We start from the raw sequence: 12,525 nt of genomic DNA on the forward strand, positions 1-12,525 counted from the left end.
TATGTTATATCGTTTATTTTATATCTGCTAATGAATGTACGTCGTATAGTCAAGTTAAATTGTTTTATTTTTAAATGGTTTATATTTGCGTGATTCAGGTGACTGTATTGTTGTTCAACTTCCGAGTTACACATGAATATTACAATAGCGTTATCATTGTTTTTTTATCATAGATGCTCCCCGATGAAGGGCCAGAGCCCGAAATGCATTGGAGCTAAGTCTTCGAACGTTTGAAATAGAAATATACCTCTGACCAGGAATGGTTTTGTCAGAAATTAATTATAATGATATGAATGAAATATTCGGCTTGATTTAGTAAATCATACTAATTTGACAAACAATCAACGTATGAAAATAAATACATTTTGAATGTCCAAATATCAATTTCTCATTTGAATTTTTGGAGGAAAAACACCGGATTGAGTGCCTTGGGGATGTTATCAATGGTCCATTGATCACACGCATTTTCTAAGTTTAGTCATTCGCCCGAGGGTGATGGGTGAAGCCTAAGAGCACCTACAAAACTTCTAACTTACTCAGAATATAAGTGTACATGCAGTGCGCAGCTCTTCAATCAATTATTCTGCATTCCCAGATTTACCATTTCTGGTAGACCTGGGAATACGTTAAAATGCTATGCCTCCACAGGTGAGGCATCGCAAGGAGAAATATTTTAATTTATCCTCGTTTTTTCCTCTTTATATGTGTGCTGTATTCTATAACACACGTAGAAAGAGGGAAATGTCTCAGAGGATTGTTTTTGTGCAGAAAGGTGTCCCTTCCTGCACAACAATTCTACTTAGAATGCAGGCACTCTTGCACCATGGTGCAAGGGTGCCTACATTGGCTCTAGGCAGACCAGAGAAGCGTGGCTCAGTGGTTAGAGGCGGCAGACCCGGAAGCTGAGATCGGCCGTGGACCAGGGTTTGATTCCCCGCCTCGGCGGGTCTCGGGCTCAAAATTCCACGGACTCGACAATTCTCGCTCTGGTGCCTACTCGACTCACGGGGTCACACTCTGCGACTCTGGGCAATAGCTTGCTTAATCTCCACTACGGCCCCTCGCGGCGGGATGCCTGGCTTTCACCTTGTGGATACCCTGCCGGGGTATCTCACAGGGAAATACCAGGACGGGTTCCCTAAGCAAGCGCCTTGATACCTTCGGGTGATACGTGCGCTATATAAGTCGCAATACATTTACATACATACATACATACACCATTGTGTGCCACCACAAGGAAAGAACAGTAATGTGTGGTATAGTGTTAACCATAGCACATTCCTGCCCTTTTTCTGTCACACAGTGAAACATTGCAAGGTGGATTACCTCTTAATGAAAAAGTGTCAGGTAAAGCTTGGGAGTGATTTAGAATCTGAAATTAAAACTGAGGGCCTGATTACGATATTGGTGGATGGAATACTCAAACGTGACGGATATCCCGTCCACCTTATTACAAGTTCCATAGGATACAGTGGAATTGTAATAGGGCAGACGGGGTATCGGTCTCGTTTGGGACGGACTAACCCTGTCCACCAAGATTGTAATCAGGGCCAAAGTAACTGAGGACCACCTTAGAAAACTGAGTTAGGACAAAAAAACGAAGCTGAAATAGAAAGAGGTTTTTTGGTATGAATCTTTGTTGGAAAGATGAGATAGAACACACATGCTATACAACGGCACCAGAAGTCCAGCACCAATGAATGATAAAGGGTTTAGCATTACATTATTCCTGCCATTCCTACCATTAATCTTCTTGATGTCTCAGCAATGCAAAGGGGGCTAAAGACACAGGTCATGCTAAACATTGCAGTCATATGCCAGGTCCCTGGAAGGCACATATTAACGAAAAGCAATAGAGGAACAAAAAGAGATCCAAGCCACAAATAGTCAGCGAAACAACAATATTTCCTACAGAGTACAGAACCATTTAGGTGACATAATATATCTGTGAGGTTCTGCCACGTGTTGTGAGGTGGCACAGCCCAAGACCATGATGTGGGGGTGGTGTCGCATTGTGTGCACCATCCCCCAGTGAGTGTCAAGGAAACAGCTGAAATACCCTACGTCGAAGAGGTTTAAAGCAGGTGAACTCTATGTGGATAAGATATTGAAAGCAGGGATGCCATCCAGCTTGGAATTTAGTATTGGTTCTAGTTAGGTTATGAGAGAGTTATTCTATAACCAAAATATGCCATAATCTGGAAAGCCACTGGGCTAGGGTGGGGATATCCCTCTGTGGCTTTAATATGGCTAAGAACCTCCTTCCAAAAGGTATGATCGAGGTGCACACCCACCCAATGTTATGAAAGTAACCAAGGGCCTTGTGGCATCACCAACAGAGGTCAGAGTACCCAGTGTAGATGGTGAACAGTCAGGTTGGTGTGTAGTACCATTGAAACATGAGTTTGTATGCTGTTTCCTGAAGGAAGAGACTATGATATGTTGATCCACAAAGTGTTCCATTGTTTAGGCTTTATCTCTTCTGTATCAACCTTATCCCACTGGAACTGATACAGATGTGTATGGGCAGGTGCCGAGTGCTGTATCAATCAATCAACCACCATTTGTAAAGCTCAACACTGTCACTGATAGGTGGTATATTTGTGCGGCATCCCTGCTTACAATATCTTAACTTTTTTGAAGAGCCTGTCCCTTTCTGAAGTCTGCCAGCGAGGGGGCTGTACGGAGCTGTAGGGGAAGTTGTTCAAGGTCTTGCCACCAATGCAGTAGAAGTAGCACCCTCCCCTGTGGCTGTGATGGATACGGAGTTGTGTGCGAGGGCAAGTGAAGAGGAGCACAGGTGTCTAGAGGGTTGATGGAAGTTCAGAGGGCTTTGTTGGCGTGTATGAGGATCTTGAACTGGCATCTCTTTGGATAGGGAGCCAGTGGAGGTCTCTCAATTGGGGGGCAGTGTGGGTTTGTTTGGGGAGGTTCACGATGAGTCTGGCTGTGGAATTCTGTATGATCTATGGTCTGGAGTCTTCAAAGGATCTAGATGGAGATGCCGGCATAGATGCATTGCCGTAGTTGAGGTAGCTGGTGATGAGGGCATTAATGACAGTCTTTCTGGTGTTGTTTGGGATCCAGCTGAAGATTCTGTGGAGCATGTGAAGTGTGTGGAAGCAGGAGAGGGCAACTGTGTTGATTTGTTGCTTAATGATCAGTTGGCTGTTGAGGATGATGCCGAGGTTGCATGCATGGTCGGTTGGTGTGGGTGTCGGTCTGAGTTCTGCAGGCCATTAGCTGTGGTCCCATGCGGAGGTGTTCTTCCAAAGATCAGTACTACAGTTTTGTTAGAGTTGGATTGGAGGCTGTTGTCACTCATCCCTTTTGCTACGTTGGTTATGGCTTTACAGAAGTTTGTTTTGGTGTTGGAGGGGTCCTTGGTGTTGTCTGCATAGGAAATTATGTTGAGTCCGTGGAATCTGATGACATCTGTGAGGGGGTTCATGTAGATGCTGAATAGGGCAGTGCTGATGGATGATCCTTGCGGTACGCCGGATATGATATTTTTGGGGGTGGAGGTGAAGGGAGGCAGTCGGACGCTCTGTGTTCCTCCTTTAAGGAGGGAGTCGATCTACTTGAGGGCGTCTTGCTGTATGCCTATGTTGTAGAGTCTGTTGATGAGGGTGTAATGGGAGACAGTGTTGAACGCCGCAGAGAGATCGAGGAGGCTCATGGCCACAGTTTCTCTGTGGTCGAGGATTGTTCTGATGTCCTCTTTGGTGACAATCAGTGTATTCTCTGTGCTGTGGTGGGCATGGAATCCTGATTGTGAGGTGCCAAGTAGGTGGTTTTATGATGGCTGAGTTGGTCAGGGCGTTGAGTGGAGACCAGCTGGTAATGGTTTGGCTGATGTTCGCTGGTTTGTAGAGGTTGTTGGGGTTGAGGGGAGCAGGTTGGAGATGGAAATTGCTGTAGATTTTGGTGGTCTTGCTGTGGAAGTAGTCTGAGAGGTTGTCGCTGAGTTCTTTGGAGGGGTGGATGGTGTTATCTGTGGCTGTTGGTTTGGAGAATTCTTTGACGTGTTCCTTTGTGTGTTTGGCTGTGGAGTTGATGTGGGTGGTGATGGCTGCTTTCTTGTCTTCCTTGATATTTGCTGAGTGCTGTTTTATGAGTTGCTCTGCCAGCTTGGCTCTTAGTGGCACGTGGGTTTATTGTGGTGTATGTGCTGGAGATGAGCCCACGTGATTACTCACAGGTGCTCAGTAACTTCTCAAAAGGAGTATATAGTTGAATGGCCTCAGGATATACGGTGGGATTGAGCACCCAACGTCTAAGTTAAAGATATGGCCGTAAATGTCTTGAGGCTAGAGACTACCACTGGGAGTGAGGCTGCAAAAGTGTAAGGAGCAAATCATCCGTGAATAGGTTATTCTTGTGTATGTGACCCCCAAACATTATACCTCTTGTGTCTTTGGTGTGACGGATGGTAATGGCCAAGGGTTCCAGAGCCACGGCAAACAAGAGTGGTAACAACGGGCATCCCTGGCTCGTGCCCCTATGAATTACGATGGGGTCTGTGTTTTGTCCTAAGACTAATATGGTGACCACAGATTCTGGAGACCATCTTAGGGCCCATCCCTATTTTAATCAAGACCACACACAGAAAAGCCCAATAAACCCGGTTTACCCAGTCAAAAGCCTTCTCTGCAGGGCAGTTTCTCTGGGCGCGGGGCACGGTACGAGTAGCGCTGCGTACCTGTGTTTTGCCTACTTATTGTGGGGGTTTGGCAACTTCCGATATACTGTCTTACTATCAGGCCTCGCATCTCCTTTTTCTAAATGAGTGGTGGTATGGGGACAGGGGCGATCCAGCGTACGCCCTGGAGCGTAGCCTCATGGGGCCTAACACACTGCACATGATTCTGTATGGGGGGCAGTTGCAGAAGACGGAAGACACTACCACAGGTCACACAGGTGGTGTTTCAAATATGGAGGCAGGCTCTGCGTCGCATGGGGTGGTGGAATACCCTGACAGGTGAAACCCCTCTGTGGCACAATGGGCGGTTGCCGGGGCTAGCGGCATTGCAGGGCTTCAGGGGATGGGACAACATTGGAATTTCCACGCTGGGAGATGTGTTGGCCGGCACGACGCTCAAGTCCTTTCAGGAGCTATCTAGGGAATTTAGCATGCCTCGCTCGCAGTTTTTTAAATACCTTCAGTTCCCTGGAAGCAAAGGTATTTATGGGAGACCTGGAGACGAAAAAGATAACATCCATTTACCGCTCACTAGTCACACATACCTCCCCCACAATGCAGAAGTTCAGGGAGACTTGGGTAGAGGACGTAGGGGCATTGGAGGAGGAAGACTGGAGGGAGGCGTTGGCAGCCCCTAGGGAAGCAGCCATAGCAATGCGCCTACGGCTCATTCAATTTAAATATCTCCATAGAGTTTATTTTACTAGGGAGCGGTTATGGAGGGCGGGTCTGATTGCTTCTTCAGACTGTCTTAGATGTGGCCAAGAAGTGGGGACATTCATGCATACAGTGTGGAGTTGTGGCTCTCTGGATCGGTTCTGGCGTGGAGTGTGGGATTGCCTGTCTGAGGTTCTGGGGTGGGAGTTCCCCCGTACACCGCGGTTTGGTCTGTTGCATGTGATGGAAGGGGTGGGCGGTAATGCTTATAAGAGACATTTATTGTTGTTGGGTCTCACATTGGCCAAAAGAGATGTGGCTCGGGCATGGAAAGACCCGCGAGCCCCGTCTGTGGTGGTGTGGAAGAGAGGGTTGGACTTTTGCATGGGTTTGGAGCAGCTGATTTTTGTAGCCTGAGGATGTCCACGAAAACACTATAAAATTTGGAAGTGCTGGGCTGACTTTTGGGGCCTGATACGTGAGCCACCGATGGACCGGGAAGAGTTGCCGGAGGGGATATGAGGGGACATTGGTAGAGTGTATATGGGTGCAGTCATTTAGATATATACTGGACAGGAGACACGGGATGGACCGTATGCGACCTGGGTGGGTGGGATCCGGGAGGGGGGAGTTAGGGGTGGAGGCAGGGGGGATTAAGTTGTGCATTGTATATCTTTGTCTTCACAGAACAATTAAGCTGTTTGCATCTTGCTTGATGTGCTAGTTTGTCCTGCAGATATCTCTGGTTGGCCGAGTTCTGCAGAATATGTGCAACTTGTCAATAAAATCTGTTTTAAAAAAAAAAGCCTTCTCTGCATCCAGCGGAAGAAGACATGATGGCATCTGGTGGTGGTGAGCTTTTTCCACCAATTGCACTACCTGGTGAACATTGTCTGCTCCCTATCAGTTATGTATGAAGCCTACCTGATCAGTATCTATCAGGAAGGTAGATAACACTCAATCCTAGTGGCCTGGATCTTAGTGAAGATGTTTGCATCCGTATTTGACAGGGCAATGGGACAGGAGGAGGAGCAAAGGGCTGGGTTGTTGCACGGCTTAGGGCTGAGCGATAACTTTGCAGTGGTGATACCAGGAGTAAGGCCTGTTCCATGTGTAAAGAAGTTGAACAGGCTAATCAGATGTTCAACCAGTTTAGGCAGGAACAGGCTATAAAAACTGACTGGTATGCCATGTGGTCCAGGAGTCTTGCCAAGCGATAGCGTTCGCAGCGCCTGACGAGGCTCCTCTACTGAAATAGGGGCCTCCGGGATCTTTCATGTCAGAACAGTATAGGCTCCCAGTCACACTGCTCCAGATATGCTTCTATCAGAGCGGGCGGACCTCCTCACTGTGAAATAGGGCTTGATAGTAGTTGTGGAACTCCCTCCTCTTATCTCACTCCATGGTTGCCCATCTCCCTGTCTCCATCCTAAGTTTGGAAATATGCACTTTTGCTTGTCCTTGACATAGTCTTCGTGCTAGGAGGGTTCCTACTTCATTGCCCCCCTCATAAGATTGTTTGAGAGCCAAAAGGGAGCGCTCTGCCTTGTTTGTCTGATGTGCATGTAATTGTCATCGCAACACTGATAGCTGTCTTTTGAGGCACCAAGTAGGTGCTGCCTTGTCCTGGGCTTCCACTGTCTCTATCTCTTCCGACAGTTTCTTTTCAACTAAATGCACCTCCCTGCTTCAAGCAATGGCTACCAATGATATTACCCCTTTAATGGTGGCCTTGAACCCGCCCTACAGCAACGGCAGAGAAATGTCCTACGCCGTGTTAAGGGTAAAACAGTCAACTATGCCCCTATGTATTTACCCGAGGTCGACCGGAGCATGGAGCAGCCGTGGTAGCAAATGCCACCACCAGGAGGTTCCAGTGCATGGAGGCACTAAGGGCCATGCCAGGGCTACATGTGCTTGATCAGAGAAGAAGGTATCGGAGGTTTTGGCTGTTACAAGAGGGTAAAGAAGGAAGTGTGTCACAAAAAGATATTCAATTCAGGAGGAAGAGGTATGTACATGAGAATAAAAGGAGCAATCGCTAGCGTCCAAATGGATATGATGCCAGGCATTCACAAGGCCCAGGTCCGTTATCTCTCTTTTCAGCTGTGCGGACATGGCCCCTGTGGTCTGGTACTAAGCAGTATGTCTGTCAATCGCAAGATCCCAGACCAAATTTAAACTATGATATCTTCTGTGGCACTGTGTAGTTGCAGCCTGATAACACAGCAAAGGTATGAACATTGTGAGGTATTGGGGGCCTATATCTTAAGTAATGTGAGATGGCATTGCCCTTTGTCAACTGCAGTGTAAAAAAATGGCCCTCCCTATTCCTCACCACTTTTGTGATGTTGGGACTGAAGTGTGGCTTACATAAGATTCCCACCCCCTGTGTTTTGGAATTAATGTAGGCCCAGTGGTGTCTAGGGTTTCACAGTTGGGTCATTGTATGGCAGTCTACCCCGTAAAGATGGGTCTCCTGTAAAATGACGATATCTGGGTCATGTAGGAGGATGTAAGCCCAAACCTGTCTGCACTTGTTGAGGTAGTTAAGGCCACGGACATCCAATGAAAATACCTTAAAACCTTCATTCATGTAAGGAGAGGGGGATAGTGGCATTCATCTCAGGCATGTCGACAGATAGCCCTTGATGTGGTTTCACTCCACTCATACCACTAATCACCTAGCGAAGATTCCAGTGTAGCCCACCCACAATCATCAAATGTACATAACAGAGGATATGTTTTTTAAACTGATGATTTTATTAGATAAAATAATTTCCTAGTGACTGAACCTAAACCTAATCTGTACTTTGAAAAGACTGGAAGTCAAGAGAATGTTTCCTCATTATTTTTCCGAAAACTGACGGAAGCCACCGCCGGCCCGGAGGATGCGGGAAAACCGCTGCGGAGCCTCTAAAGACCCACAGCCAAATTAGGATGGCGGTGGGTCTGGAATTCCGTCCGCAGCTTCTCCGCCGCGGTCGCCTTCCGACCGCGGCGGAAAAGCTCTAACATAGCTGGCGGTGTCTATCAGACACCACCAGCCATATTAGGATGGCGTAGAAGAGATGCTTTTCCGCGGCGGGTTCTCTGCTGTGGAAAAGCATACGGATCTTCACTCTGGGGGCCTGGTGCGGGCCCCCTGGGTGAAGGGAGGTGGGGGGTGCACAAGGGGGGTACCTATGGTACCCCCCTGCATTTACATGCAGAAAGCGGCAGGCACCGCGCGGTGCCTGCCGCTTTGTGCTTGTAAATGCACTGCATGTGTTTTTCACATTGCGGCGGGTGCAGCTTGAATCCGCACCCGCCGCAATGTTAAATATAGAGGATGTGACTACCAGGGTGGCGGTCACATCCTAATTGCACAGGAGGGAACGCTGCAACCCATGCGGACGTTCCCTCCTACACAGGGGTCGCGGACGGACTCAAGTCCGTCCGCGATCCTAATCGACCCCATAGTTTTTAGAAGAAGCTTTTGATGTGCTTACTTTTTGTTGTTGCCACTAAGAGTTCTGTGTTTTGTTCTATTTGTCTGCTTTAATGCAGATTGGTTACATCAGATGATGTCAAATTGTAGGAATAACTATGTAGATTAAAACATTAACAGTACTAGTTAAACTGTTGGTGTGCTTAATGCTTCTTGTGGGATATGTTTCAAGGCACAATGATAAAAATATTGATGTTTTAACAAATCATGATGATCATAAACCAATAGAAATTCATAAAGAAGATGTAATTATCTGTAAGGATAATTTATATGCTAGAATGTTTAGGGAATATGTAGAAATTATGACAATGGGGCGGCGATATGTTTGCGCATATCTCTCAAAGTCGGCTGGGGAAGGCGCTACCTAGGCTCAGCTGTCAATTTCTTATTCACTGTCTTGCAATGTTCTAATCACTATTAATAATAATGAAACATGTCTTTCCCCATATCTGATTGATTTCAATGTTTCTTTGGAAAATTTGAGTATTAGAAAGATCATAGTGAAATTGAATATGGTCAGCATTTCAGAGTTATTGCACAAAAGAGGTCTGATACTAACTTGATAAAACAATATTGATGTATCTTGAGTAATGAGGAGCTAGACTTATTCGAGAATATAATGAGAGAAGAATACTAGTTGTATAAAGTTTACAGGAGCAGGACATTCCTTTAAATAATTAGAGCTGGAACCTGGCTTGAAAAGGGTGAGAGAACGTTTTGTACAAATAATATTAGATATTTTAGATTTGTTAGAGATTGTATTGTTGGTTGACTTGTGTGTAAACCTCGGTCAACAGCAACCACAATTCTAGCCAGACTAAGTGTCAGGCAACCCCTAATTTAACCTTTTACTCACCCTCTGGTGGCACTGAGCAGTCAGGCTTACCTTAGAGGCAGTGTGTAAAGTATGTGTGCAACACTTCAAACAGTAACACAGTGAAAACACCACACAAAAATATACCACACCAATTTAGAAAAAAAGTTCTGATAATAAATAAAACAAGACCAGATCAACAAAGAAACAATAAGCAGAACCTGAGATATTGATTTTTAAAAGTGCAAGCGCTAAAATGGGATAGCTGGCTGTGCCGGACCAGAACAAAGTCAAAATGTTCAAGGCAACCACGATGGTGAGTGAGCTGGATACATTGACCTAGTTAGGCCAGCTGAACAAAAGTATCTTAATCTGAAGTTGTGCAGTATTGCCTGGGTTTGGGTTGATGATGCGTGGCACAGTAGACCTGATGCGCTGGTTCTGAGATGTGGCAAGCTTGCACTGTGATATCCTGATGAGTCATTGTAAAGCATCCTGTTGACGGGGCTTGCGATGTCAGTTTTAGAAATGGGGTTTCTGATTGGCTAGGGTATGCACCTAAGCCAGGCAGTACCCATCACTCTAGCTAGTGTAAGGGAATTACACACCCAAGATAACCCCTGTTCTCCCACTGTTAGCTTGGCAGAGCAGTCAGGCTTATCCCAGAGGCAATGTGTAAAGTGTTTGTGCAACACACACACCAGTGACACAATAAATACCCCACAAAAGAGACACCACACAGTAGTGTATAAAAATAAGTTTCTGTATCGCATATAAACATAGACCAAACCCACATTTATTATTATGTATTATTTATTTAAGAGTTCTATATTGCGCTAGCCAGACCCGAAGGTATAAGAGCGCTTTACAGCATGATCGACTCAAGACGCATTGCATAGTATCGTCGTAGAGAGCACAGTGTCACTCTTAGGATATGTTATCACAATAGCATGTGAAAAGACTTGTCGTCAAAGAGAGCACAATGACTTGTGGCGAGATTAGACCAGGGAGGGGGAATATAAGAGAGTCATGAGGAGAGTGAGGTAGAGGTTTAAATGTCAAAGTGTCTCTGTGTTGCTGTGGGCAGGCTTCAGTGCTTAGGTTGTATCTATCCATTTGGGAGAGATCGGTTGAGGAGGAGGTCTTTGAGCTGCCATTTGAATTGCAAGTAAGAGGGGTTAGTCCTGATATGGACTGGTATGGAGTTCCAGATTTTGGGTGCATTTCCTGCGAAGGATCGAGATGCGTTTTTTTGTTTGCGAGTTCTCTGAGGTATAAGGAGTAGGGTGTTGGTACTCCTCAGGCTTCTTGTCTGACATGCCTTCTGGAGTTTGGCGGCCAGGTATGCAGGTTTCCCTGTGTACAGCGCTGTGTGTGTGAGAAAGGCAGTTCTGAAATTGGCCCGCATTTCGATGGGGAGCCAATTTAGCTCTCTAAGTGCAGGGGCGATGTGTTCATATTTCTTTACTCTGGTGACCATTCTGACTGCTGCGTTCAGATTTGATCTGAGGGGAGCTAGGTGAGATTTGTCTGATCCTGTGAGAGTTTCTATCCGGTAGTCCAGTATGGACATCCCCAGTGCATGAGTAGCTTGTTTGAGGTCATTCGGAGGCATGAAGGGTTTTTATTTTGTTGAGTAGTTTAAGGTTGAGGAAGGCGTTCTTTGCTGTGTTCTTGATTTGTTTGATCATGTAGAATTTAGAGTCCCGGGTGATTCCCAGCGATTTTGCAGAGTTGGCTAAGGTGGGTTTATAGTTGAGCGCATCAATCGCTGTTAGCCATGCTGTGATTTGGGGGTTCTTCTCATTGTTAGAGATTAGTAGGATTTCTGTCTTGTCTTGATTGAGTTTTAGGTGGTTCAGTGATAGCAAGTGTTGGACTTCTCTTAGAGTGCTCTTCAGTCTCTGAATGTCTTCAATGGAGGAGGTTTCCAGATAGATCTGGGTATCTTCTGCATAGAGGTGGAAGGGAATGTTAGATTTTTGGAGTATGGTGGTAAGGGGTTCCATGTAGATGTTGAAAAGTTGCGAGAGAGTGTTGATCTTTGAGGGACACCCCTTCTAACGGGGAGTAGGTCCGACAAGAAGTTTTTGATTTTTTTACTTTGGGTGAAATTCTGTAGAAAAGAGGTGACCACTGTAGTACCATCTCTTCTGCTCCAGCCCTTTCTTGAAGTGCCTTAATGAGAAGTTTGTGGTCAACCGTGTCAAAGGCTGCCAATAGGTCCAGGAGAATGAGTAGGCAGCATTGGCCAGTATCAAGAGATATGTGCATTTCATCTATTACATTTAGTATCACTGTCTCTGTACTGCATCCTTTTCTAAAGCCCGATTGGTGTGGGTCTATGAGGTTGGTGTTCTCTAGGTGTTGAGTAAGTTGGCGGAGAACACATCTTTCCATGATTTTCACTAGGAGAGAGAGGTTGGAGATGGAGCTGAAGATATTCAGATTGTTTGTGTCAGTGCCTGTTTTTTTCAGTAGAAGTGTGACTTGGCCACTTTTGAGACTGTCCGGCATGACTCCAGTACCCAAGGAGCTGTTTATGATCTTGGTCCAGTGCGGGGCTAGGGAGAGTTTGAGCTTTTTGGCCAATTAGGCAGGTATGGGATCCAGGACACGTGCTGAGGGTTTGGTGGTGGAAATTATTTTGATGACCTAAGCTTCGGAGATGGGATTGAAAGATTTCCATAAGTTAAGGGGGTGCTTGAGTGTAGTATCATCTTCTGTCCCTGGGTGTGATTTGCTGTCTAGGAGACCGCTTTGCACATCCAAGGAGAGTTCTATCTTGGTGATTTTGTCATTGAAGAAATTGGCAAAGTTGTCACACAAGTCTTTGGAGGCCCCAACTTGAGTCGAAAGGGA

The 12,525-nt window shown here is 46.0% G+C and overlaps 1 long non-coding RNA gene across 2 annotated transcripts in view; it reads left to right on the forward strand.

The window, feature by feature from the left end:
* LOC144753459 (uncharacterized) overlaps positions 1–12,525 on the forward strand; it is a 294,163-nt gene that overhangs the window by 24,980 nt on the left and 256,658 nt on the right. Inside the window, exon 3 of one of the 2 annotated variants that reach the window (XR_013594369.1) lies at positions 174–369. The exons of the other annotated variant lie outside the window; for it this stretch is intronic. This is a non-coding gene — a long non-coding RNA (uncharacterized LOC144753459). Of the gene's footprint in view, positions 1–173; positions 370–12,525 lie in introns of those variants that run through there. 2 annotated transcript variants of the gene reach the window in all.

Source organism: Lissotriton helveticus, chromosome 5_1 (genome assembly GCF_964261635.1).
Source record: "Lissotriton helveticus chromosome 5_1, aLisHel1.1, whole genome shotgun sequence".
In the NCBI taxonomy this organism is placed as follows: Eukaryota; Metazoa; Chordata; class Amphibia; order Caudata; family Salamandridae; genus Lissotriton; species Lissotriton helveticus.